This window comes from Rhodnius prolixus, unplaced genomic scaffold (assembly GCF_049639745.1).
Source record: "Rhodnius prolixus isolate KJV_2025 unplaced genomic scaffold, Rpr scaffold_6, whole genome shotgun sequence".
Taxonomy (NCBI): domain Eukaryota; kingdom Metazoa; phylum Arthropoda; class Insecta; order Hemiptera; family Reduviidae; genus Rhodnius; species Rhodnius prolixus.
The window spans coordinates 38,208,188-38,235,716 of record NW_027411634.1 but is presented as its reverse complement, the minus strand read 5'-3'; the positions used below and the strand labels follow the sequence as shown (position 1 = coordinate 38,235,716).

General features: G+C 30.4%; 4 long non-coding RNA genes across 39 annotated transcripts; 3 read left to right on the top strand and 1 right to left on the bottom strand.

Moving 5' to 3' along the window:
- The first annotated feature begins 140 nt into the window (after positions 1–140).
- Positions 141–2,787, top strand: LOC141460581 (uncharacterized). The gene is made up of 4 exons (XR_012462178.1): positions 141–300; positions 450–840; positions 940–1,058; positions 2,586–2,787. It is a non-coding gene; the product is annotated as an uncharacterized lncRNA (long non-coding RNA).
- Positions 2,785–24,307, bottom strand: LOC141460579 (uncharacterized). 29 transcript variants are annotated; one of them, XR_012462163.1, is made up of 23 exons: positions 24,205–24,307; positions 22,781–22,849; positions 22,584–22,693; positions 21,146–21,251; positions 20,597–20,746; positions 19,969–20,106; positions 19,664–19,763; positions 19,087–19,583; positions 18,749–18,934; positions 14,423–14,563; positions 12,861–13,364; positions 12,554–12,679; positions 11,714–11,961; positions 10,431–10,652; positions 8,391–8,491; positions 7,930–8,303; positions 7,409–7,560; positions 6,754–7,199; positions 6,224–6,368; positions 5,639–5,793; positions 5,351–5,545; positions 3,858–4,811; positions 2,785–3,770 (listed from the first exon to the last, which is right to left on the bottom strand). It is a non-coding gene; the product is annotated as an uncharacterized lncRNA (long non-coding RNA). The 29 variants fall into 29 exon arrangements; XR_012462176.1 differs by lacking the exon at positions 6,224–6,368 and having other exon boundaries at positions 3,858–4,547; positions 4,622–4,811; XR_012462154.1 differs by having other exon boundaries at positions 2,785–3,296; positions 3,563–3,770; positions 3,858–5,545; positions 6,224–7,199.
- LOC141460578 (uncharacterized) lies at positions 16,073–18,492 on the top strand. 4 transcript variants are annotated; one of them, XR_012462148.1, is made up of 4 exons: positions 16,073–16,116; positions 16,260–16,827; positions 16,910–17,028; positions 18,288–18,492. It is a non-coding gene; the product is annotated as an uncharacterized lncRNA (long non-coding RNA). The 4 variants fall into 4 exon arrangements; XR_012462147.1 differs by lacking the exon at positions 16,073–16,116 and adding an exon at positions 16,139–16,172; XR_012462146.1 differs by lacking the exon at positions 16,073–16,116 and adding an exon at positions 16,176–16,190.
- Positions 22,901–26,344, top strand: LOC141460583 (uncharacterized). Of its 5 annotated transcripts, none has more exons than XR_012462184.1 (4): positions 22,901–23,058; positions 23,135–23,260; positions 24,028–24,149; positions 25,630–26,343. It is a non-coding gene; the product is annotated as an uncharacterized lncRNA (long non-coding RNA). The 5 variants fall into 5 exon arrangements; XR_012462185.1 differs by having other exon boundaries at positions 22,903–23,058; positions 23,147–23,260; positions 25,630–26,344; XR_012462181.1 differs by lacking the exons at positions 22,901–23,058; positions 23,135–23,260 and adding exons at positions 23,308–23,566; positions 23,780–23,936 and having other exon boundaries at positions 25,630–26,335.
- Positions 26,345–27,529: the final 1,185 nt, after the last annotated feature.

Below are 27,529 nucleotides of genomic sequence, written 5' to 3'. Positions count from 1 at the left end.
ATACAAAACTTGGAATTTTGACATTATTTAAGCTGGTTTGATTAAAAAAAGAATTTTTTCTGTTAGCAGAGCGCTCTGGTGACGATTTATGTAAACCTTAAACAATAACCTTCTTCTTTAATAGATAATATTGAGTTAGTTATTTTAAACAAAAGCATTAATTTGAAGTATGAATTTATGATTACTTTCGGTTTTAATTGGAAGATAGAGAAACATACTTTATTTTACTTTAATACGTCAGGCGGATATTTTGGTCGAAAAGCTGCGACAATAAAAAATTCGGTAGAACTTTGGAGGATGGTAAATATTATTTTATTATAAATAGTGAATGATAATTATTATTATTTTTCTTTTCGCTAGATAGATGAGTGCATATCAGGGACAAATCCATTTTATCCTAAAAGATTCGTGGATTTTAACACAATCTCTTCAAATTTCTTTTTTTTTAGACCACTTCGGTGTCAGTTAATTATTGTTATTAATAATTTTATTGAATCTCCTGAAGTACCGGATCAATGGTGTATTCAACAGTTAATGTAACAAAGTAATAGGGACGATCCTAGCAGTAATGTGAATGAACTGGCCAACGAAGATGCTCGCACGAGTTCCAGAAGCCTGGTTGCTGAAAACAAATCCCGCTGCACCGACACAAAAGAATTTCCTGTCTGATAAACGGAGGACCAGCCGGGGTCTGATGATGGAGAAGTCTGGTTGAGGTTTTGTAAGTGTGGATAAGCAGAAATAAACCACATTAACTCAGGTTTCAACTGATAACAAGGAGTCTATAAGCGTATACGATCGAGTTAAGAGCTCGGAGAGTAGCTATTTTTCTTTTATCAGGTTGGTTTAGTCTTTATCCGTTTTCAACTTTTTTGTCATAGCAACTTTTTTATGTTCCTTAGTTTCTGGCTCACTAGTGAATGGTATGTCTATTTCCAGAACAAGAGACAACGTGCTGAACTGAGCAAGCGCCCTATTATCAACTTAATCAGTGTGTTAACCATTTCTATGGCGAAGTATTGAAACTTCCACTGTGGAATATAGTTGCTCACCTTCAGGTATACATCAATTTACTCTAGGTAATTGGGTAATTGTCTCTGTAGCGGCTACCAGCAAAGTTAGCCTCACATTATTTGTCTGTCATTAATTCCTATTAATCTGACGTTTACTAACCCTGACCACTTGTGACTCAATTTATATCTTCTGTAATTTTGACACTCAGCCTGTGGAACTCGTGCGAGCTTCTTTGTTGACCAATTCATTCACATTACAGCTAGGATCTTCCCTGATTCTCCAGTGCGGACTCAGTTAGAAGAAACAGAAGTATTGAAATTGACCTGCTCTGTTTCCGTGGCTTATAATCAAGAATTTAATAAATATTTTATTGGTTTGTAGACATTTGACTCATACCTCAGCCCTCCTAACTTCATCTAGCACAAGTAGCTTGTTTGTAACTAGGACAGTTGACGTTTCTTCTAGTGTGTTTTTAAACTCTGGTGTAAGAGATTCTGCTGATTTGGCAAATACGCAACATGAAGAGTTTCTTTTTTTCCTTCTGAACATCTACACCACATACTAGCCAATCTAAAATGTATTATATATGCTTGTCTTTCAAATACTATGTTAGATACCCAAAACTAGTTATCACGTGATATGTACACCGGGATTAGAAATACATGGTTAGTAACGAAAATTAAGGAACTTCCAATAAAACAAATGAACATTTTCAATTTTCTCCTACATTCTAAAACTGTGTATTCAAAACTAACACACCTATTATTTACAGTGTACTATTTATGTACAGCTATAAATAGAATGTTTAAAAAAGCTGATACCGAATTTCTTGTAAAACTATATAGATATTTCTTTTTCCCTCTTTTCTGGACCTCTACAACTGAATCTAGTGGCTGTAATGTGTACAAAAAGCTCTGGCTTAGAACTATAATGTTACGAAAAATCATATTTTTCAAATAAAGGAAATTAACAGTGTACACTTTGCTTTGAAATTGATTGTTAGAAACATAAAACCATGAAATTCCTAGAAACTTATGAAGATTATCTGGTAGTCCCTTGTTTGCTTACCCTTTAGATCCAAAACTAGCAAACCTAATGGGTACAATATAAGCCCGGCTTCTAAACAGAATGATAGAAATTGGAATTTCAAGTAAGATTAAGATTAGAAAGTGAAATGGGATCTATGCCTCACGGCACCGAAGCAAAAAAGAGGCTTATTGTGCCTTCCCCCTTAGGATCTCGTAGAGGAAACCACCCCTACAAAGAAGGTTGAGGACATTCCCTACTAGCTCTTTTTGTGCTATCTCGTTTAGCCAAAGGTTTCATAGCGCAAAAGTTTAAGCAAAACAAATGTAGATTTTTCATTTTTTTCTGAATCTATACACAAAACTAGTCGACCTATTGTGTACTAGCTACGCTACACTAGGAAATAGTTCTTTTTTTTATGATGATCTTCATCAATACCTTGTCGATCAAGTGTGTATTATGGCAATAACAGGCTTAGCAATAAAACGTAAGCAGTAGAAAAAAGAATCTACCAAGAAAACTAATGTAAATTCTCAATGTTTCAGAAGCTGTACATCCAAAATACCAGCTGACCTATTGGGTATATTGTATGCCTGGCTTATATATAAACAGAGAAAGAGATAAATTGTGGAATTTTGGATAGTTTTCTTATTATTTGGAACCTCTACGACCTGATGTGCATAACGTACTTCTGGCTAAAAAATACAATGTTAAAATTGGAAAATAAAGAATGTTCAGTAAAACTAATGAACTTTTTCTTTTTTATTTCAACCTCAACATGAAAAGTTTACATATCATCATCTAACGATTGACGCACAATCTCTGAGCGTACCCATGATTCTTCTTCAGACTTTAAATGCCAACATATTAGCCACTTCAACTACTCCATATTGTTCCCGTTCTGAATTCCTCCTTTTTGAAATAATGGGTCATCAATCATAAAGAATATTATTCTGTGCATTCTATTATCCACATAAGATTAGGTGTACACCAATCTTTGTAAATATGTTCCATATTTGAAAACTCATAAGTATTGATATTTGATTGATATATCTATTAGAAAACCATCAGAGATGCAAGGTGACTGTTTTTCTTGGGTATCTGTTCATTGGGGGTTACTCAGGGATCTGCTTTATCATATGTTTTATATTCCATTTACATTAGCTGCCGCCCGGTTTGAATTAGAATAGAGTATAAAAAATTTAATGTGTTCATTGGTGCGTGAGCCAAATAAAATAATATTACGTTCAATATTTCTGTAACCAAATCCATGGTTGTTGAAAGTGTCAACAGATATGTCAACAATGTTGCTATTAGTTCCATTTTGAAAATTAATGCAGATCAGATCACTGTTCTATACATATATTCTTCAAAACGTTTGGGTGCCACAATCACAACACATTGTGTAATAATCATGATATTGATTATCTAACCAAATTTTAAAAACGTTGCACCAACTAAGATATATTTAAGACATTCTGTTTATTTTAAGAAAACTGTGGCAATATTAATATTTCCTTACCTCGATACTATACGCTGATGTATAATGATTTAACTAGAGAGCTGAATTTAAAATTGCAAAGGTATCTTAATTCCTATGTCCATTTTATTTTGAATGTTAGATAGATGAACATATTACCCCACAATTCATCTTTCCTGGCTGGCTATATGTGAAGTAAGAACAAGTAATTGCAAGGTAACTTCTTATAATGCTCTTCAGTAATAAACCCCTGTAATATTTATTTGATATGTTGATTAGTAAGTTCAATTAGATTTAAAAAAAAAAAAAACAGAGCAGTTAATACTTCATTCTATACTTCACTGTCCGCGAAAATTCATTTCGAATTCAATCCTTTTTGTGCTGGAAATATTTAGCTCTAACATTAATTCGTAAACAACAACCACATTTAAAACTGACCTGTAATAATTTTTAATGGAGCTATTTAAAAATGACGCCAATAAATAAGCGTAATTACACTTTTTTTAATTTATTGTTTAAATTAAATTTATTAGTTAATTAATAACACAATTCTTATATGTTTGTTACATAATTAAATAAATGAATTTCGAATTCATAATATTTATAAAGGTTTTAAATGCAGAGCTTATCATGCTTAATTTCTTTCGTACAAAGCATTTTTTCCATTGTTCCCAGAACAAAAAAAAAGTTATCTTTCTTTCTACTTTCTCTGATTTCAATTCAAAAGAATGGCATGCAAGTAGAAACGAATACCTGAACACACATTTATATGCAGTTGAACAGAAACCAGCCGCAACTCTAACATAGATTTTCGTAATAAAAAATATATTTATTATCTCTACATCCGTCCAGTACTCTTATAAGCAGTCCCTTTGTGGTCCAAGGACAATTCGCAACCAACTACGGGAAGTTACCAAGAGTCCAAAATAAATGCTTAAGGCTAGTTGGGTCATATCACCGATGGATCCCCATAGATTATATACATGTAGCCTTGATGTTTCCAGCGTGTCTACATTTATCTGTAACGCTACGGAAAAAATTGTAACTTCCCGCACACAAAGTCACTACCTCATGTAAAGAGCATTGTAGACTATAACTTACAAACACAAAAGATTAAAGCATATCTTGCTTTAATTCACTGAATGCAGTAAGGTTTTTTTTTTTTTTTTTTTATGTTTTTTGCCTTAGGGTAAGTTTGACAGACTTACCAATGTAAATATTAAAGTCTGAAACCCCTTCGTATAATTTGTACTTGTATTCTATTTTAAACTGTGAATAAACTTTTTCAAATCTGAAAATATTAAAATAACAATTTCCAATCACTAGTGAATTAGCCACTTAAATCGGCAGTATCTAAACGTCCATCTGACTAACAACAAAAATAAATGTTTGCATTGTAAAATACTTAGTTACTACAAATAACAACCACTTTGTATTAATTGAATGTTACAAAACTAATCACTGGCGTTTTACTTCTAAGAGATTAATTACAACTTGAAGCTCTTCTATTATTGATTAATAGATTTTGTGATGTACTATTCTCAACAAGTAAACTTCGTAGAATGTTAAAAGGAATACTGAGCATTGAAATATTGTCTAAATGCAATATATACTCTTTTTGAATATACTCTTGCATAAAAATAGCCACCTTTAAACATTAGTTGAAGCTTTATATTAATAATATTTATAATTTATATTACTACGTCATTTTTCTTGCTCTTTTAACCAATAAACGATAATCAGGATCCATACTTACAAAATTATCGATAGATTTTATTCAAAATTAATAATAACGTGGTCTTGAAAAATAATTAAAAAAAAAAATCTTACCATTATAAATCATTCCAATATGAGTTGTTGTTTCCACCAACTTACAAAAAGTATGTTCTTCGTAAGAATTTAATTTATATTTATTTTCATTAGCAAAAAACCTTTATTACAAAGTAAAAGGAAGTTTGCTAAACTCCAAAGATCCATTAAGTGCTGCAGATTTTGATCTTATACACACTCCACCTAAATGTCCGTCTACAAGAAAGAGTGGAATACAAAACCCTACATTCCATTGTCAAAAATAATTATAATAAATAAATAAATAATTATTACTATTATAAAACCAACCTTATTTCAACGAATGTTATCTCATTAAAATATTCTTCCCTATTGTTTTAGCTTTCCAAGCACAATGAGCAACGAATGGATCACACTGGAATAATGTTTGTTTGCAACCATACCATCCACTGAATCATAGTGGAATACCGAAAGGAAGAAATCCTCTGAAATCAGAAGTATTAAGAAACTAAGGATTCATAAAAAATAAGTGTCTTTAGGTTTTAATTATTGGGATTTTCGAAAAATCCCAGTTTAAGTTAGGTTTTAATTATTGTTTGCCTTCGTCGGGATTTTCTGAAGGTGATTCCGTTATTTTCTAATGTTAACCATAGACAACTAAAACCTACATGAAACGTTCTGATGAGACAATAGAACTAGAAACTTACAAGAAAAGAAATTATATTTTTAACGATTTCTCCGACGACGGCCAAAACACTATCTTAATTTAAGGCCTAAAGAATTAGTAAACAATTGTAAGAGATTTATTTATAAGCGTAAACCTTTATGTCAGGAATAAAAAATAAATAAATGCTTCTCAGTTTGAGACAGATTTTAGTGGGAAGAATATATTATCAGATTAGAAGAGGTCATTACCAAGCAACAGCACCTAAAACAGTCATCACAAATCTTCTATGACCGTAGAAGAATCCTCCTAATTTTGTAATATCTTAGAATTTCCCAAAAAGTTCTCTTTTTATTCTCCTCAGTCAATGAAGTGACGCAAGCCTCATTTCGTAATCTAAACATTGCAGCAAAAAAAAAAAAAAGAAAAAGTTTTATAAAGCTATCAGCCCCTCAGCTCCTTTCTCAGGTGGTATAGATGAAATTATTCTACCGAGAGGAGGCTGTTTTTTTTTAGCGAGATTTCAAATCAGTGCTCAATTTCAATCCACTTTCTTCTTTGTTTTTGTACCATTAATTTCTATTAAAAACATTTAATTTTACTTATAAGAGATTGTACTTATAAGACACAACTTAAAATAACTAGACTTCCAGATGAAGAAGCAATTTAATTTATTGATCAATGAATTTTGCGATGAATGTTTCTTATTAGTTAAAGTTTAAGAATATTTAAACAACTTTAATGATTTAAATATTTTATAATTCTCATTCAGCTCTATTACCTTGCTAATTACTCTCATCTCGCTCAACTCAAGTTGTTCACTATTCCTTATCACATTCACAATCTACCGCCTGCATATTTCTCTCTTCTCACTGCTTGACAATATATCCGGAGGGTTGTCATTGGACAACTGCTCCACTCTTGTTCTCATCTCTTCCCTTCATCACATTTACTAGATACTAATTTTGCAGTTGTAAATTTTTCAATAAATAAACTTTCAAAAAAAATATATATAATACAAACCCGGATTGAATATGCTCTTGCACAACTATGGCCATTCTTTGCATTTGCTGAGGCGTACGCGACCTTTCTCTTTATAAATTAATTGAAATTGCTCTTTTTCTTGTTTCTTAACCAAATAAGGATGATCAGGGCACATACTTACGAAATTATCTATACATTTGAAATAATTGATATTCAGCCAATATCTCCACCTTTTAAGTTCTCCTGACAAAATTGATTTATATTCATTTTCAGTGTCAAAAACATTCTATACACACAATATTAGATATTAAATGCAAATTTTGCTTTTACATTAACTTCACAAACACGTCTATGTAACATAGCTAACAAAAAAACAAAATAACGAATAAGTGTGGAATGCTGCATACCATTTGCTATTAGCACAAATACCTAATAATAATAATAAAACAAACCTTTCAAGAAATATTTTTCCATTATTATAATTTTTCCTCACTGCTGTAAAATTCCAAGCCATATATGCACCTGAAAGACCACACTGGAGTAAAGTCGGTTCGCCAGCATCCCTTTCCGCACACAATAGTCAGACACCACAAGGAGGGACCCTCTGAAATGATAATTTTAAAACTTAACGATTCACATTAAATAAGCAGACATTTTTTGTAAACAATATTTTTTTCTAGTTCCGTTGGTGCCCTTTATTAAAAGCTTCTGGATGAGATTCTGTTAAGTTCTTAAGTTAACTACAATAGAAACATAATCAAAAGATGAATGGTGCTTAACGGAAATAGAAAACAATTGAAATAGTTTCAAGAACTTTTCCAGCATAGGCCGAAAAACTCATATTTCAAGACCTACAGAATTATTAACCACCAACTGTAACTTAATTATTAATAACTTAGCGAATTATTTTTATACATTAACTAAAGATCTGATTTCTTTTCATAAAAATAGTGATGTTAATAGAAACGAATACCTGGACACTTTTTTCTAAGGAGTTAAACCTCAAATCTAGATCCCTTAATCCAATGTTTCTAGGTTCGCTAGGAAAATTCTCCTCTCTTTGTAATATCATAGAATTTTTTCACCAGAATTGTTTGCTTTCTCCTCCTCAGGTCTTGAAGTCCTAAAGGTATCTTATCGCAGACATATTATAAAAAGCCAATAGTTGCTCCTTACTCAGAACCTCCGAAAAAAAATTCCACCCAGTGAAGGCTGTGCCAAGTTAAAATAAGTATGCCTAGATGAACTGAGACTGAAGTTAAAAAATCAACACTGAAGGGAAGATTGTGTTAAAATCCACACATCTTTTAGAGCAAATGGATTTGTCTTTAATATTCACTCATCTATCTGGCGAAAATAAAAATAATAATAGTAATCTTTATATTATAAAAATTATTATTTACTATTTATTATAATTAAATAACATTTAAATACCATTCTTTTAAGTTTTACAGAATTCTTCATTGTCGCAGCTTTTATCGACCAAAATCTTCGCCAGACGTTTATGATTAAAATAAAGTCTGTTTCTTATCATCCTATGCAAAAAATATAAATAATAAAATCAATAGTCAAACGAAATCCTGTTGGGTAAAATAACCAACTGATCATTATCAAAAGAGGTTATTGTTAAAGGTTTACACAAATCGCCACCAGGGCGCTCTCATAATTGGAAATATACTTATTGCCACCAAATAATGTTAAAATTTCAAGATTTGTATTAGGATACAAACCAGCGTAGGAGCTCTAATATGTTAATACCATTTTCTCATTTTTAACAATATTTTTTAAATATTTAACATATTGATATTTGTCTTTGACAATTTTGTTTATTCATTTAAAATACATATCTTTAAAAAAAAGTATTGCTCTTTAAATTTAGGTTTTGAAGTTTTATTTAGCAATATTAAAGTGAATTTTAATGAATTTCTAGGCTAAAAGTCAGAAAGTGTACTTTTTTTTTACCATTTCTTAAGTAAAAGGAATGTTTCTGTTAAAGGCCATAATTTTCTTAAAAACTACTCGGATATAATAAATTTTAGAATGAATTTAAAAGTGTATGATAAAGAACAGAGTTTTAGTAAAAGTTCAATTAACCCAATTTTCTAACTGGCTAACACAAGGTAATTTTTTTAATTATTATTACACTTTTATTTACACTTTGAGAAAAAAAATGTGCCAGTAAGAAAGGTAATGCTCTAAATTAATGATTAGTGATCCCAACTTTTACAGCTGAAAAGATGTGGCTTTTGGTTCAATTTTTCAAGGGAAAGTTATGGGTTACTTCTTCAGACAACTAATGAAGCAGGTAAATGCAGCGGAGCCAGTACAACAAACATCGCTAAAAACGATGTTAACGGAATTCCAAGACTTATTTCTACCAACAAATATGTTGCAAGTATGGAAAAATTAAATTAGAGATAAGCCTTGAGGTTAAACCTAAATTTATAAAACCCCGACCTGTAGCGTTTGCTTTGAGAAAACAAGTGGACAAAGAGTTGGACGAATTAGAGGCAGCAGGCATCATCACCAGGGTAGAGAATAGTAAGTGGGGGACACCATTGGTATACGTATTAGAGAAAAATGGCAACGTCCGAGTGTGTGCCAACTGCAAGATTACTGTGAACAAGTATTTAGATGTGCAATATTCTCTACCGAGGACAGAAGAAATGGGCCGCGTTACAAGGAGGCTACTAAACTGGAATTAGAGGAGAAGACAAAAATTTTATTGGCTTCGTCCACGCATAAGAATATTCAAAGTAAATGGACTGTCTTTTGGAACCAAGCGAGCGGTGGCAATTTTTCAAAAAATTGTTGAGAAGTGTATCCAGGGTGTTCCCGGAGTGGTAAACTTTCTGGAAAATTCGGTGGTGACCGCAGCATCTAAAGAACACCTTAGAAATTTGCACACGGTCGGGACTAGAAAAGGCTGATGGGGTGAGGAATAGCAGATGAAATTCAGAGGGGAGAAGTGTAATGTAGTTAATTAGTTACCATTTGATATAAAAAAGTATCTTAAATAGAGTTGTAAACCTAGATTATATAAAAACCTAATATAGAATATCTGGAACAATTCTAAGAGTTCTTTCTGTTGTAATATTAGAGTTATTACACTAACTACATCTATTTTTAGATAAAATGTAAAAGTTTAGTGGCAAAAAAAAAATTTGCTAGACTTTATTGCCTTAATTTACTTAAAAAGGGCCATTATTGCATTTATTATATTATGTAAAAAACATATTCCAACTATCAAGAAATGTTGAACAGTTTTCTTTTTTTCCCCTGGTCGTTAAAAATCATTAAACTCAAGCTTTCTTGTTTGATTCTATCCACAGTTTAATAAAAATTGTCTAAATAGTTCTCCTCTTAGAGTTATTTTGATCTCTGATAAATAAAATCTTTTAATGTTAAATAATTTATTAATTCCAAATTGGCACTGAAGCTACTGCAGTATATACCAAATTTACAATATCTCACCTATTTCACCATAGCATCAGTAGTTATATTACTATGTTATCTAACGCGGAGGTCCCGGGTTCGAATCCAGCAGCTGACCCTTAGATTTTCTCTTCCTAGGAGCTTCTTACAGCTCACTGTCCGGTGATGGACAGTGTTGCCTGTAACGAGAGAACACTGTCCGGAGGCCGGCAGTGCACTGAAAAAAGCACCGGGCGCCAATAACCTTAGATGTTGACGCGCCTTAAATCATAAAAAAAAAAAAAAAAATGTTTTAGCTCTAGATGAAACAAACTTTTTTAAATTATATTTCTTTTATAAATTTAAATTTAATTTAAATAATATTTCTTTTATAAATTTAAATTTAATTAGCTAATTTCTTCCCTGAATAAGAGGACAAATTAGCAAATTATTGGTGCACATGTAAACAAATAAAATACAGATTACTTTACTTTTAAAGTTTTGTTCTTAATATAACTTAATTAATTTTAACTCACAGAATCTACTCAAATAAGATTTGAGCTAGAAGATATTGTTCTCTTTACTTGGGTAAATAAGTGTGAGGGTTTCATTTTATAGAAATAAATTACCCACTTTTTACGTTTGTCTTATAATTTAGTTCGGCTTATCTTTCTCTTTGATTTGAAGCAAGATTTGATTTATAAACTATGATTTTTTTTATTAAACGCCAATGAATGTAGAAGTTGGTTGTAACATCAACCATTCCTTTGCCTATATTTTGATGACAAATAATTCATTGCTTAATTTCATTTCACTGTCTTCTATTTCCTGAACCAACCAACTTGTATTTATTGAATGCTGTAAAACTAATCATTAACATTTTCTTTGTAAGAGGCAAGTGGCAAACCATAACATAATGAAAACTTGAAGCACTTCAATTAACTGATAAATGAGTTTAGAATTCTTCACAAATAAACTTTATCAAATCCTACATTCAAGGATATAATTGCTGTATTCACAGCATCATCTAGTTTTGTCGTGGAATATCTGTAACATGGATTAAATTCCTCTTAGATTATGGGAATAAGAAGCATTTATAGGATTTGACTACAATTTCTCATACGATTACTACAGCGAAGGAAATTGTAAGAGTTCGATGAATAATCTCTCTACACAGTTCAAATCGTGTTTGATAAAATCTGTAATATTATTTTATCCTTCGTGTTAATAGATTTTCTTATATTTGTGCTAATTATAAAAATGTTTCTTGAATTGTTATCGAGTTTTTTAAAGAAAAATTGATTACCTTATTTTATAGTGTGTAAGTACGTTTAAAAACTTACCAAATACGCTATGATGTACTATTCTCAACAGGTAAACTTTCAAATCTTCGTTTAGTGATATGTATGTTCAGCTGTATGTATATCATCATCCAGTTCTACTTGCTGGGAATATCTCTAACGTAGAGGATGATTTTTTTTAAAAGATTAATTGCAAATCCTCATACGAAATTATTAAAATAACAATTTCCCATCTCTAGCGAAAAGGCCTGATTTATTAAACCCGATTAATGATACAATGGAACCTGAAACTAATAAGAAAATAACTGATTTTTTTTTTAAGTTTTTTGTGACAACGGCAAAAATACTCTCATAATTTAATACCTAACGAATTAATAAACAATTGTAATTGGACAATTAATAATAAGCATAAATTTTAATGTCAACGTCTCATTTACATTGATAAGAATGATATGCAAGTAGAAACGAAAACCTGAACACCTACTTATCTGCAGTTAAATAGGAAACACACTAAAGGCACAAGAATAATACCCACATTTCAACCAAATAAAAAATAAATACTTTTCAGTTTGATAATAGTGTTTACATTTCAGTTGGAAAACTATTACAAATTAATAACTTTAAAACAGCTTTAATGATTAAAATATTTGTTTACTGCTTACGAATATAATCTTGCACTACCATAGCTATTCTTTGCACTTGTGGTCACTCAGGTTTCCTTTCTCCATAATTTAATTGATATTTCTCTGCCATTTTTTGTTTGTTTGTTTAACCAATTAAAGTTGATCAGGGCACATACATACAAAATTATCAATAAATTTGAATTAATGGAAATTCATCCATTAATTCTCAAATCGACCTTATTATTATAACATAACGTACCACTATAAACCTTTCCAATGCGATCCCATATAATATCCACCTATCGAATAGTAACGCTCTCCATACAAAATTGATTTCTATTTATTTTAAGTGGCAAAAACCTCTATTCACAAACACGGGCGAAAGCTAAAAAAGAGTAAGTGTATTTAACAAGGCAAGGTAGTTTGCAATAAAATATTAAATGCAAATTTCGCTTTTACATTAACTCCATAAACACGTCTATGTAACTAACAAAAAAACAAAATAAATAAGTGTGGTATGCTGAATACCATTTGCCATATGCACTAATAATAGTATTAATACAAACCTTCCTTTCAAGAAATGTTTTTCAATTAATATAATTCATTCCCAGTGCTGTAGCATTCCAAGTAAAATATGTAACAGATGCACCACATTGCAGAAATATTGGTTCAAATAAATAAATGCTTCTCAGTTTGAAAATATGTGGATAATATTATTATTTGTGTCCACATAATACCAGTATAGACTAATATATAATATAAGACTATATAGATAGTCAGTCTTAAATAACCAGATTAGAAAATGAGTCCATTCCCTCCCAACTTCAACCAAAAAAGACGTTATAGGTTCGGCAGCAGAACACTTGTATTTTTGAAAAATCCTAAGAATTTGTGTTCGCTAGTCCTTCTTGCGTCCTCTTCAGGTCTTAAAGTGCCAAAGTTATCATATCACCAACTGACGATTGACGCACAATCTCTGAGTGTACCCATGTTTCTTCTTCAGATTTTAAATGCCAATATATTAGCCACTTCAACTGCTCCATATTGTCCGCGTCCTGAATTCCTCCTTTCTGAAATAATTGGTCATCAATCATAAAAAATATTACTCTGTGCATTCTATTATCTACATAAGATAAGTTATTCACAAGACTTGGTAAATATGTTTCAAATTTGAAAAGAGTGATTCAATTGACATTTAAGTGTTCATTCAGGGGTTACTCAGGAATATGTTTTATAATACCATTTATAATCCATTTACATAAACTGCCCCCTGTTTGAATTAGAAGAAGAGTAAAACAATATTTATTTTTTATTTGTACGCATTTGGTGGGTAAGCCAACTGAAATAATATTACGTCCTGAAAAATTACTGCATATCAGATCCTTGTTCCACACATAAAATCCTCAAAACGTTTGTGTGTCACAATCACTACACATTCTGGAATAACCATGTTAATGGCCTTCCTGTCAAAAAAATTACAAAAACATTGCACCAACTAAAATATAAAAAAATAATCTGCCTATTAAACTGAGAAAACAGTTGGTCGAAACATTAATATTTCCTTACCACTTGAAATAACTGATCAATGAATTTTTTAATTTACGATTCTCATCAGTTAAACTTTATAAAACATTAAGTAATGAAATATTTTTAACTGCATACACTAACTGAATACACTCTTGCATAAAAAAATAGCCACCTTTAGTATTAGTTGAGGTTGGCGTTTCCTTCTATTAATTGATTTATATTACTATGCTATTTTTGTTGCTCTTTTTGGTTAATGAACTGTAATAAAAACTCATATCTGCAAAATTATTCTTAGATCTTTATTAAAATTACAAAATTAAAAATTACATAGTCTTGCACAATAATTAAAAAAAAAAAAAAAGATTTCTTTTAACTAGAAATCGTTCCAATATGATCTGTTGTTACCTCTATCTTATAAATAGTATGGTCTTCGTAAAAATTTAATTTTTTTTTTTATCAGTGGAAAAGCATTCTATTCACAAACCCGGAAACGAAGAACGTTTAAAAGAATTACCACTGAATCGAAGATTGATTAAAGCAAAAACCAATGAGAATAACGCATTTCGCATGTCATTGCCAGAAATAATAAAATTAAACTAACCTTATTTTAAGAAACGTTTTCCCATTAGTTCTTCTCTATTGCTATAGTTTTTCAGCAAAGTGTGCAACAAATGGATCCTTCTCTTATAAAGTAGGTTTGCAATGAACTAATCTATTAATCAATAGTGAAAGAAGAACTCCCCTGAAATCAGAATAATTAAGAAAGTAAGGACTCACAAATAATAAGTTACTCTTTTCATTAATTATTACACATTTCTACGTCCTTTGGTGGCCTTCATCAGGATTTTTTTGACAGTGTTTCCATTATCTTCTAATGTTAACCATAGGCAACTGAAAACTACGTGAAAAGTTCTGAAGATACAATGGAATCAGAAACTGAGAAGAAAAAATTGATTTTATTAAGGATTTTTCTAGCTAAGGTAAAAATACTATCATAATTTAAGAACTAAAGAATAGTCAACAAATTGAATTGAGATCTATTTATAAGCATAAATTTTAACATAAATATATAGAATAAAAAATAAATAAATATTCTCAGTTTGAGAAAAATGGTTTAGATTTAAGTTAGAAGACAATAAAATCATATTAGAAGAAGAGATAGTTACCAAGGAACAACATCCAAAACAGGCGTCACGAATCTTCTGGGACTGAATTTCTATTCTCACTATAGGAACAGCACCCTATTTCATTGGTGACTATAGTTTCTAATCATTTCGAAAATATAGTGTGCTATAAGATAAAACAATTTCGAAAGCAATAATCTGCTGGATCTCCAAAAGTTTAGCAAACTTTTTTTGTCACTTTGGTTTTCGAATAAATTTATAAAAAAATACGAGTTACATTTAAACTGACATCATTTGTTACTTACTTGATAAAACACACTTTCTTTAAGATAGATACGTGAAATTGCTCTTATACAAGTCATCAGTACCAATCATTTTTAATCATAATGCAATTATTCTATAGGAAAGGTTCAGAATCCAGTTTGATTTTCTTCAGTACTATTTCCCAGTTACCTAAAGTGTGCTGAGTTCCCTTGAAAACTATGAAACAATAACTATATCTTTTCTGTTGTTAAAAGTTGGGATCACTAATTACTTATATAGTGCATTACCTTTTTTACTGCGCACATTTATATTTTCAAAATTAGAAGTAAAAACAAAGAAAGTAAACAATAACCTTGTGTCTGAAAGTTGGTAAATTCTACTTTTACTAAACTCTGAGCTTGATGATACACTCTTAAATTTTTTCTAAATGTTATTATATCCTAGTAGTTTTTAAGAGAATTATGGCCTTAAATAGAAACATGTTATTTCATTTCTAAGGAACAGATAAAAACATAAACAAAAAACAGTCCTCTTTCTAACCTTTAGCCTAGAAATTGAAAAAAAATTCATTTTTTTCTTACTAAATAGCATTTTTAAAAACTGAGAGTTAAAGAGCTATAAATTTGTTTAATTGATATTAAATGAATAAAAAAATTTGTCAAAAACAAATAAATATTTTTAAAAAAATGATAAAAAGTAATATTAACAAATTAGAGCTCCTACGCTGGTTTGTATCCTAATACAAAATTTGAAATTTTTACATTATCTAAGCTGGTTTGATTTAAAAAAGAATTTTTTCAGTTAGCAGACCGCTCTGGTGGCGATTTATGTAAATCTTAAACAATAACCTTCTTTGTTAGTAGATAATATTGAGTTAGTTATTTTAAACAAAAGCATTTTATTTAAAGTATGAATTTATTTTTAATAGGAAATTAGGAAACATACTTTATTTTAGTCTAATACGTCAGTCATATCATAAAAGTATGATATTTAAATATTATTTTATTATAAATTGTGAATGATAATAATTATTATTTTTCTTTTCGCTAGATAGATGAGTGCATATCAGAGACAAATCCATTTTCTCCTAAAAGATTCTTGGATTTTAACACAATCCTTCAGAGTTCTTTTTTTAGACCACTTCGGTGTCAGTTAATAATAATTTTATTGAATCTTCTGAAGTACCGGATCAATGGTGTATTCAACAGTTAATGTAACAAAGTAACAAGGAGGATCTTAGCAGTAATGTGAATGAACTGGCCAACGAAGAAGCTCGCTCCACAAGCCTGGTTGCTGAAGACAGAAATTCCGCTGCATCGACACAACAGATTTCCTGTCTGACAAACGGAGGACCAGCCGATGATAGAGAAGTCTGGTCGAGGTTTTGTAATTGTGGATAAGCAGAAATAAACCATATTAACTCAGGTTTCAACTAATAACAGCCTATAAGCTTATACGCTCGAGTTAAGAGGCTATTTTTCTTTTATCAGTTTGGTTGAGCCTTTATCCGTTTTCAACTTTTTTATGTTCCTTAGTTTCTGGCTCACTTTTGAATGGTATGCCTCTATTATATTCATCTTTATCTGATTATTTCAACTGAAGCAGCAATTCAACATAAGTAAAACATCTTTTAACCTTTTACCCTATATTTAGTAGTTGAAACAATAACCCATTTTCATATTAATTGCTGTATTTTCCAGAACAAGAGGCAACGTACTGAACTGAGCAAGCGCCCTATTATCAACTTAATCAGTGTGTTAACCATTCCTAAGGCGAAGTATTGAAACTTCCACTGTGGAACATAGTTGCTCACCTTCAGGTATACATCAATTTACTCTAGGTGGATTATAATCAACAATTTAATAAATATTTTATTGGTTTGTAGACATTTGACTCATACCTCAGCCCTCCTAACTTCATCTAGCACAAGTTGCTTATTTGTAACTCGGACAATTGACATTTCTTCTAGTTGGTTTTTAAACTCTGGTGTAAGAGATTCTGCTGTTTTGGCAAATACGCAACATGAAGAGTTTCTTTTTTTCCTTCTAAACATCTACACCACATACTAGCCAATCTAAAATGTATTATATATGCTTGTCTTTCAAATACTACGTTAGATACCCAAAACTAGTTATTATCACGTGATATGTACACCGGGATTAGAAATACATGGTTAGTAACGAAAATTAAGGAACTTCCAATAAAACAAATGAACATTTTCAATTTTCTCCTACATTCTAAAACTGTGTATCCAAAACTAACAGATCTATAGTAGTGTACTATTTATGCACAGCTATAAATAGAATGTTTAAAAAAGATGATAACGAATTTCCTGTAAAACTATATAGATATTTTTTTCCCCTCTTTTCTGGACCTCTATAACTGAATCTAGTGGCTGAAATGTGTACAAAAAGCTCTGGCTTAGAAGTATAATGTTACGAAAAATCATATTTTTCAAATAAAGCAAATTAACAGTGTACACATTGCTTTGAAATTGATTGTTAGAAACATAAAACTATGAAATTCCTAGAAACTTATGAAGATTATCTGGTAGTCCCTTGTTTGCTTACCCTTTAGATCCATAACTAGCAAACCTAATGGGTACAATTTAAGCCCGGCTTCTAAACAGAATGTTAGAAATTGAAAAAAGGAATTTCAAGTAAGATTAAGATTAGAAAGTGAAATGGGATCTATGCCTCACGGCACCGAAGCAAAAAAGAGGCTTATTGTGCCTTCCCCCTTAGGATCTCGTAGAGGAAACCACCCCTACTAAGAAGGTTGCGGACATTCCCTACTAGTTCTTTTTGTGCTATCTCGTTTAGCCAAAGGTTTTATAGCGCAAAATTTTAAGCAAAACAAATGTAGATTTTTCATTTTTTGCTGAATCTATAAGCAAAACTAGTCGACCTATTTGTACTAGCTACGCTACACTAGGAAACAGTTCTTTTTTTATGATGATCTTAATCAATACCTTGTTGATCAAGTGTGTATTATAGCAATAACAGGCTTAGCAATAAAACGTAAGCAGTAGAAAAAAGAATCTACCAAGAAAACTAATGTAAATTCTCAATGTTTCAGAAGCTGTACATCCAAAATACCAGCTGACCTATTTGAGTATATTGTATGCCTGGCTTATATATAAACTGAGAAAAAGATAAAATGTGGAATTTTGGGTAAAGCTTTCTTATTATTTGGAACCTCTACGACCTGATGTGCATAACGTACTTCTGGCTAAAAAATACAATGTTAAAATTGGAAAATAAAGAATGTCCAGTAAAACTAATGAACTTTTTCTTTTTTATTTGAACCTCAACATGAAAAAAGTAGTAGACCTAAGCTATGCATACCTTTGACTAGAATATTAGAAAAAAGAAGTAAGACATTTAAAGTAAAACTACAGATATTTTCCCTCATTTTTTGAAACTCGAAATCAATAATAGTTGACCTAATGAGTTAAGTTTACAGTAGGCCTACAAAGTCAAATATAGAAACACAAAATAAGGAATCACCAACAATAAAAAAAAAAATATATATCTTACCAATATAAATATTTCCAATATGACCTGTTGCTAAATCCACCTTACCAAAAGTAAGTTCTTCGTAAAAATTTAGTTCATATGTATTTTCAGTTGCAAAAGCATTCTAACTAAAAGGAAGTTTGTTGAAATCCATAGATCCATTAAGTTCAGCGGATTTAGATCTCATAACTACTCCATCTATACGTCCTGTAACGTAGAGTAAGTTAATAAAACTGACGACACATTTTCATTTACTTTTAATACTCATACGAAATCATCACTATCGAATTGGCCTGATTTATTTAAACCTCACGAAATTACCCGATGAATGATACAATGAAATCTAATAAAAAAAATACCTGATTTCTTGTTAAAGATTTTTCTGGCAACGGCAAATATACTCTCATAATTAAATACCTAACGAAATAATAAACAATTATAATTGGAAAATTACTTATAAGCGTAAATTCTAATATAAAAGTCTCATTTCCATTGAAAAGAATGGTTTGCAAGTAGCAACAAAACCTGAACGTATATTTAACTGCAGTTGAATAGGAACCACACTAAGGCACTCCACCAAGAAGAATAATACTCACATTTGAACAGAGTAAAAAATCAATAAATGCTTCCCAGTTTGAGAATAGTGGGTTAGATTTCAGTTGGAAGACTATTAAAAATTAATAACTTTAAAACAACTTTAATGATTAAAATATTTCTTTACTGCTTATGAATACGTATACCTAATCTTGCACAACTATTGGCATTCTTTGCACCTGTTGACAAGCTGGTATCCTTTCTTCATAAATTAATTGATATTGCACTGCCATTTTTCTTGTTTGTTTAAATTATCAATGAACTTGAAATAATTGAAATTCATCCATTAATTCTCAAATCGACCTTTTTATTATAACAAATATTTAATACAATATACCGTACCAATCCGATCGCATACTCCACCTATCGAATAGCACGTTCACGTAAAATTGATTTCTATTTTTTTTCAGTGGCAACGTCTATTTACAAAAACGGGCGAAAGCTAAAAAAGAGTAAGAATAAATATTAAGTATAATAAATATTATAATAAATAAGTGTTAAACTACAAGGCAATTCGCAATAAAATATTAAATGCATATTAGGCTTTTACATCAACTCCATAAAAAAATAATAATAATAATGAATAAGTGTGGTATGCTGCATAGCATTTTTCTTTTGCACAAATAATAATATTGAAACAAACCTACCTTTCAAGAAATGTCTTCCATTAATATAATTCTTCCCCAGTGCAGGAGATCCCAAGCAAGATATGTAACAGACGGACCACACTGGAATAATAATTATCCTATCCGCTAATCAACAGTGAGAATAATATGATTAATAATCTGAAATAAAAATTATTCTGAAAAGTAAAGAATCACATAAAATGAGCAGAGATTTTTTTCCCACGGGTCCTAACATCCTAGGGTTTTTCGTCAGTCCTTCTTGCGTTCTTCTCTGGTATTAAAGTGCCAAAGGTATCATATCGCGAACTAACGACTGACGCACAATTTCTGAGCGTAGCTCTGTTTGTCCTTAAAATTAAAATTAAAAAATAACATAGTCTTCCACAATTATTTTTAAAAACATGATTTCTTACGACTAAAAATCATTTCAATATGACATGATGTTACCTACCTCCCCCTTACAAATAGTAAGTTCTTCGTAAAAATAAAATGTTTATTTATTTTCAGAGGCAAAAAAGTTATATATACAAACCCGGACACGAAAAACATTAAAACAAAATTACCACTAAAAAAAAATCATTAAGAATAGTGCATTTTGCACTCCATTGCCACAAATAAAAATAATAAACCTTATAAAATAATAACCAACCTAATTTCAAGTAACGTTTTCCAATTAGTTCTTCTCTATTGTCATAGTTTTCAAGCACAGTATGCCAAAAATGGATCAATCTCGTGTAAAATTAGTTTGGAATCAACTAATCTATTAATCAACAGCGAAACACCAAAATGAAGAACTACTCTGAAATCAGAATAATTACGAAGTTACTCTTTTTTTAATTATTGCACATTTCGACGTTCATTAGTGGCCTTCATTCGGATTTTTCGAAGGTGATTACGTTATCTTCTAATATTAAGTACAGGCAACTGAAACCTACTTAAAACGGTTTGACGATACAATGGAAACAAGTACTAACAAGAAAAAAATGGATTTTTTAACGATTTTTCCAGCTAAGGCAAAAATACCATCATAATTTAAGGGCTAGAGAATAGTAAACAATTGTAATAGAGATTTATTTATAAGCATAAATATTAATAAAAATATCTAGAATAAAAAATAAATAAATGTTTTCAGTTTGAGAAAAGTGGGTTAGATCTAAGTTAGAAGACTATACCACACATTGGTAGAAGAGATAGTTACCAAGGAAGAACATCCAAAACAGGCGTCGACAAATCTTCTGGGACAGTAGGGGAACCACTCAATTTGTTAACATCCTGAATTTTTCCAAAAGTCCTCTTTGCATTTTCTACAAGCAATGGCGCCAGTCTTATTTTAAAATCTAAACACTATTGTAAAATCAATCAATCATGTTATATAAAGCTTAGAGCTCGTTTCTAAGTGGTATTGAAAAGAAATTCCACCGAGAGGAGGCTGTTTTTTTTTTCTTTTTTTTGAAAAAACTTTATTTTTGTTTGTTTATGCACCATTCAATTAGTAACAAAATCATTTAGTTTTTAACCTCTTAAATTTAGAATTTAATAATGACGAAACACTTTAAATTATTGTGAAATGCATTTTGTGATGAACGATTTGAAAATTACTCAAATCCCATACGTGATATCTGCAAACTGATTCGGTGTCACAATCATAAACTATCGTGGAATAATCATGTTACTTACCTTTAATTTTATAAACTAAATAACAAAGTATTAAAAACTTTCTGCCTATTTAACTAAGAAAACCGTTGGTCAAACATTATTTCCTTACCTTGATTACTATTCGTTGGTATATAATTATTTTATTGCAGAGATAAGTTTATGGCTGCGACGGTCTCTGAATTCCTACGTCTTTTTTACTGTAATTATAAAAAGGGATGAACATATCCCTTCATTTCATTTTCATTCATTGTTTGTATGTGAAGTATCGAAGCAAGAATTTCCTTAGTAACTCCTTGTAATGCTCTTAAGAAATAAACACCTTAATATTTATTTAAAATGTTCATTAGTAAGCCCAATTAGATTTTAGAAGTACCAGAGCAGTTAATATTTAATTCTATACTTCTCCAAGAGATCAGTTTCACCCCACAATCACCTTTAATTTCATTCAATGTTAGAGAGCAACCCTTATAATAACGAAAAGGTGAAGATGAGGAAGCACTTCAATTAAATGATCAATGAGTATCTGATATTCCGATACTCAACAGTTAATATTGTCTAATCTGGACCTATACCAACAAAACTATCGGCAGATATTAATTAAAATTTTTACATAAATTTTTTTGCAAAATTATTAAGAAAAAAGCAATTTCTTACCACTATAAGCCATTCCAATATGATCCATTGTTACCTTTAACTTGAATTCTATTTAAAAAACTTAATTGTATTTTTGTACTGATTCTGTAATCTTCTAAGGTTAACAACAGACAATTTAAAACCTCTCAAAATGTACAAATGAATGATATAATGGTACCAGAAACCAACAAGGGAATAATTTATTTTCTGGCAACACTCAATAGGTTGCTGTTAAAAACCACAGATCCTTTAGGATTTTTTAGTCTCCTATGGACCTTATATTTACAAGCCTATCTGGCGAATATAAAATAACAATAGACATATTTTAATAATAAATAAGTTAGTACCTTTTTTACAAAAAGTTTGCCTCTAATATAAATCTTCATTTCTGTAGCTTGCAAAGCAAAATGTGTCTGAAAAATCACACTGGACTAATGTCGCTGTGGTTTTATCGTAGCTAAAAATCAAAATTAAAAAATGAATATGTCTAAAATAATAAAATCATGAGCTAAACAAATACATAGCTTCTATATAAAACACCAACCAAATATTGGCAAAATAAAAATAATTGTTTTTATTTAAGTCGCCAAAGGTCTCCCTCCACTGGAGTGCTCTGCAAACGGAAAAAACCTTAAACATTCTCAAAACATGGCCAAAATATCAAGATTTATATCAGGATATAGATCTGCGTAGGAGCTCTCTTTTGTTTACATTTTTTTTTTCTTCTTTATCAATTTCATTTAAATATTTAAAACATATAATAATAAAATTATATGTATTCTTTACACATTTCTTGTTTAAATGCTATTTAACAACAATGTTGTGAGTTTAAAACAATTAGTAGACCTAAAGTATGAAAGACATCTGCCCAGTGTTTATATTTTTTTTGTTTAAAAAGTTTCTGTTTCAGGTCATAATTTTCTTTAAAAACTATTTGAATTAATAATATTTAGATAGAATTTAAAAGAGTATGATAAAGCACAGAGTTTTACCATAATTTTATTTAAAAAATGGAAGACACAAGGTAATCCTTTCATCTGTTTGTTTTTCTTATCATTTTGAAAATAAGAATGAATTAAATAATAAATAATTAAAAAAAGTCATGCACCATAAAAATAATTAGTGATTCCATGTTTTTTTTCTTGAAACAGTGCGGTTGTTAGTTCAATTTTCCAAGGTTTTGGTTCACTTTGAGGAACTGGGAAATTAGTGTAAACATCTCTCATATCTCCACACTCATTTTTAGGTTCTGCTTTTAATATCTCCTTAGAAAAAGGAAATAAATTATAAAAATCCTTACGAGTTCTATGATAATTCATCTTTAACACATGTATGTACAATAAATAAATATGTACATGCATTGCCATTGAGCAAGTTCTATGGTAAAAGTCAAACTGTGGAATGTTTTGTGGTCTTTCACTCTTACCTTTTTGTAAAGAATAGTTTAATTATCACATTATGATTAAAAGTAGATATATATATACATGTATATTAAGGAGTGTTTTAGATTAATTTTTCTTTTTAATGTTTTTCTCTTTCAAAGGTTATAATAGAGGTTATAAGTTGTGTATAGTGTTCGTTGTTACATATATTTTACATTATTTTAATAGTTAAGATGGTTCTTTTTGGTCTCGCATTTATGTTTGAAATGGTTATGTGACCCAAAAGTTTCCGATGCATACTCAGATTGTACTTGCAAAGTGAGGATTTATATAAAATACATGGTTATGTCTAGGTATGAACTAAAGAGTAAAGACCACCGTAAACAACTATTTTTTGTTTTTATTCTAGATGTGACAGTGGTTCTGATCTTAAAAATGATCATGGTGAAGTGTTTTGAAGGACGTAATAAGGGCGTTTGGGGAGTTGAAGAAATGTCCTGATTGTCTCAAGGAGTTTAGCTCCAAACTAAGGTAACCTCATTAACTCAAATCCTAATAAATTTATTTTAATTTTTTGTTAACTTACACCAGCGCTAGATACTCTATTAGTACAATGAAAATAATGACACCACTACTCACTTACTAACCGAGAGGAGAACTAAGAGTAACACACCCTTAGTCACCTCCAGTATTATCTATTTTCCTCAGAGGAGGGAAAATCGTGAGGTCACTAGCGTTTTAATCGCAAGGACACAATAAATTAACAGAAGCATCTTGAGAACATTATAAACGAACTTCATCAGCGTAAGGTACGTCAAATAAATTTGATTGTAGATGGTCTTGAAGAATCTCTTTTAAATACCTAGCAGATTATGACAGATAAAGCACAAATTTCAAATTTGATTAATTCCTTTTCACTTCAGCGTGAGTTGTTCTTGTGGCTTTTACAAGAGTTTTCAAGTACCTGTCAAAGAGCAAGTATGTTTTTTCAAGAAAGGTATCAGGCTAGGAAAGAATATTAATCCAACTAGAGGTCGACCAGTTTAAATTATTACAGGTAGTGATAAAGATGCAATACTGCTGCTGAATGGTTTAATTGACGCAATTATGTGGGATAATGTATTTATATCAGTAACAAGAGGCAGAACCAAGCTCAAGGGCTTCTGTTTTGAGAGAAGAGAGCCGAACTAAAATAATTCTTAATTCTGGTGAGACTAATTCGTTATATTTGCGGTATTCCAACAGCTGTTAGCCTCATTAGCTATCAAAAACACATCTCTGCTAACACTCATTTATAGGTACAGATTTCAAAATCTTTTTAGTAAAAGGGAATCAATTATTAATATCCTTATTAGTTCTATGAAAAAAAATAAGAAATTAAACTGTGGAATGTTTTGGAGTCTTTTACTCTGAAGGTTTCCTAGAGTATACTTTAATTATCACATTATGATTAAAAGTGATAATTTCTTGTGGTAGTTACAAGGGTGATTTCAAGTATCTATCAAAGAGCAAGTATGTTTTTTTTTTAGAAATAACCTGAGCCATAACTGTTCAATTTATATGTTTAAAATTTGGTCTCTCCTTTCACTTGTACGTCAGATAGTTTGAATAATGAATTCACTTAATTAAGAACTAAAATTGGATTAAAATGTTTTTTCGGATGTCTAGGTTTTTGAACATTACGTGAAATTTCATTTCATTTAAAACAAGTTCAGGGACATTATCCAATTATTCTTTACCTGTTGCTAATTAGTGTAGTTAATAATATTTTACATGTTAAAGAATCTAATTCTTAATTTTTAGAAAATAATGGAAAATTTGTTGACAAAATAACATTTGCAGATTTTATTGCCATATTTAACTTGAAAAGAACTACTATTGTACAAATATTCTATATTTCTCAAACAAATTGGAACAGTTTTCTTTACTCTCTCTCTCTCTATTTTCCTAATCACCTTACCTACCGTAAGGATATCGTTAAAATTCATTAAACTTGTGCTTTGTTCTTTAGGTTAATCCAATCCAATGTTAGAGAAAAAAGACGGAGATGGGATCGCACCTTTGTTAAGTATAAGGATTTCCAAATATTTCAACAATCTCTGGCAGCAAGATATCCATTTGGTGCTTTAAATTCCTCATAAAATACGAAGTTTAGCATAATCTACAACGTAGGGTAGCTATGTTTCTTAAGACAAGTATTGATAACTCAAGATTAATGAGCCAACAAAGAATGTGCTGTCCCAATAGAATAAACCAGATGTAAAAAGAAATGAATTATGTACTAAGAAAGGAATATCTGCATAGTTCACTTATTGATCTCAGATAAATAAAATCTTGTAAAGTAAAATAATTTATTTATTCCGAAAATCGGCATTGAAATGAAACTACTGCAGTTTATATTAAATGTACAATATTTGATCAATTTCTCCATGGTATCAATAAATGTTTTTAAATTATATTTTGTAACTATTTGGTGATCTAAAGAATTAATAATGTTTTACCTCAAGATGAAATTAATTTTTTAAAATTAACATTGTAATGGCTAACTTTATGTTTTATAAGAGATCAAATAAACAAATTATTGTTAAACATAGAATCCAATGTTATACTGATTACCTGAGTTATAGAGTTTTTATTCCAAGCATAACTTAATTTTAACTAATGTTAATCTGCTGCAATACAGGGAGTTAGAAGAATGTTTCAGTCCTCATTAGGGTATGTGGCTGTAAGGGTTTCAGACATTAAAATTGATAAATAGTTTTTTACGTTTGTTGTATAATTTGTTTAGATTATCTGTCTCTAAGATTTAGAGTATGATTTTATTTATCTACCAAGTCTGAAAGAATCGACTAGTGACACAATGTACTCTGAATGTACAGCGTCATCTATTTATAATGTCTCGGAATATCTGTGTCATTTAATTTTTTCAATCATGGGTGTTAACGACTTGTATCGTATAATATTGGAGATAAGATATATTCTTAGTTTGAGAATTGCATGTTACATTATGGTCAGAAAACTATATTATCAATTAGGACGAGGCTAATTTATAGAAACTGCAGTCAAAACAGACCCATGAAACCTTTGGAATTTTGAGACCAAAGGAGATAGTAGCGCAAAAAGAACTAGTAGGAAAAGTCCTTAACCTCTTTAGTAGGAGAGGTTACGTCTTCTAGATCAAAAAAAGAGGGAGGCACAATAAGTCTCTTGTAGGTGCGCTGCCGTGGCGTATAGGTCCCGTCCCCTTTCTAATTCTATTCTATTCTGAACATCCTAGGATTTTTCCAGAAGTCACGAAGTGCAGGAGATCTCGGACGAGAACTAACGATTGCAGCACTGAAATTTCTCTATTTTAAGGTTCTAACAATCTATTTCTTAGCCTGGAAAACAAGGAAGTTGTACAAAAACTGTTGATGTTTTCGCATTTTCTTCATTTTTCTGAATCTCTACACCCAAAACTAGCCGCCCTAATGTGTGTATAATATACGATCGGTCTTAAAATTTTATGTTAATCGAAAACAAGTTTTTAATTTTAGTAAAGATATGGGAGATAAGGTAGTTTTTTTTTTATATATCACTACACCTAAAACTAGCCGAGTTAATTTGTATAATACGCGATTGGCATAAAAAGCCATTGTTAGAAACAGTAACCAAGGAAGTTCCAGTTAAACTAAGGAAGATTTTGTATTTTCCCCTTTTTTCTGAACCTCTATATCAAAACAAGCCGATCCGAAATGTATAATATTCACTAGCCGTAAACATGCAATGTTAGAAACAGAAAACAAGGCAATTTGAATAAAAAGAATGAAGATTATGCATTTTTTGTTCTTTTCTGTATTAATACATCTAAAACTTACTTTCTTATTTATCCGGCTCTACAGTCCTTCGTGAACTTTGGCTACCCTAACAGT